Genomic DNA, 1,203 nt, shown 5'->3' with positions numbered 1-1,203 from the left:
TGTGTTTGTGTCCTGGACACTACATGTGTGTGTGGTGTGTGTGTCCTGAGAACTACGTGTGTGTTTGTGTGGGTGCGTGTGTGTGTGTCGAGGACACTATGTGTGTGGGGGGGGTGGGGACGGGGGGTGTGTCTCAGACACTGTGTGTGTGTGTGTGTGTGTGTTTGTGTCCCAGACACTATGTGTGTGTGAATGTGTGTCCGTCCTGGACACTATATGTGTGTGTGTGTGTCTGGGGGGGGGGACGACACTATGTGTGTGCGTGGGGGGGGTGTGGGTGGTGTGGGTTGTCTCGGACACTGTGTGTGTGTGTGTTGTGCATGTGTGTGTGTGTCCCGGACACTCTGTGTGTGTGTGTGTGTGTGTGTGTGTGTGTGTGTGTCCTGGACACTATGTGTGTGTGTGTGTGTGTGTCTGCATGTTTGTGTGGTGTGTGTGTGTTCAGGACACTGTGTGTGTGTGTGTGTGTGTGTGTGCATCCCCTGGACACTACATGTGTGTGCGTCTGTGTGTGTGTTTGTGTGTGTTCAGGACACTACGTGTGTGTGTGTCCGTGCCCTGGACTCTATGTATGTGTGTGTGTGTGTGTGTGTGTGTGTGTGTGTGTGTGTGTGTGTGTGTGTGCTTTTATGTGTTTAGATGTCGTATACCGGGGGCATCGGGGGGCTGGGGGAGGACAGTGGTGGTGCACAGCACAGTGGGAAGTGCACCACTCTGTGTGTGTGTTTGGGTGTGGGATGTTGGTGTTTAACTCACCACTGCCTCCTCGAGGCACCGCTGGACAGGGGGGTCTGGGAGGGAGCAGGCTGGGGCTGAGTGCTGCCAGCACCACTGCTGGGTGGGTGACATGGCTGATACTGTCACCTCTGATGTGCTTTGCTGATTGCTCTGCAGCATCACCCCCACTGTGGCAGCCCAGGCTTCTGGGGCAGCTACAGCCCTGACACCCCTTGTCACCCCTCCCTTTAGTGTTTGTGTTGAGCTCACTGAGCATCTGAGACTCAGGACTCCATTTCTGAGCCCCTTCCCTGGGCACAGAACAGGGACTGGCAGCATCTCACCCCCAGCCTGGTTCTCCATCTCCCCTTGTCCTGCAGAGGACACTCTGTGGCTCACTTATGGCCCAGAACAAGCACCTATACTCTGCCCAGGCTGTGAGACACCTCGGGGAAAGGGAAAAATAGACAACAGACAAACAGACAC

The sequence above is a fragment of the Heliangelus exortis genome, chromosome 12 (assembly GCF_036169615.1).
Source record: "Heliangelus exortis chromosome 12, bHelExo1.hap1, whole genome shotgun sequence".
Taxonomy (NCBI): domain Eukaryota; kingdom Metazoa; phylum Chordata; class Aves; order Apodiformes; family Trochilidae; genus Heliangelus; species Heliangelus exortis.
This window is presented reverse-complemented; position numbering follows the sequence as displayed.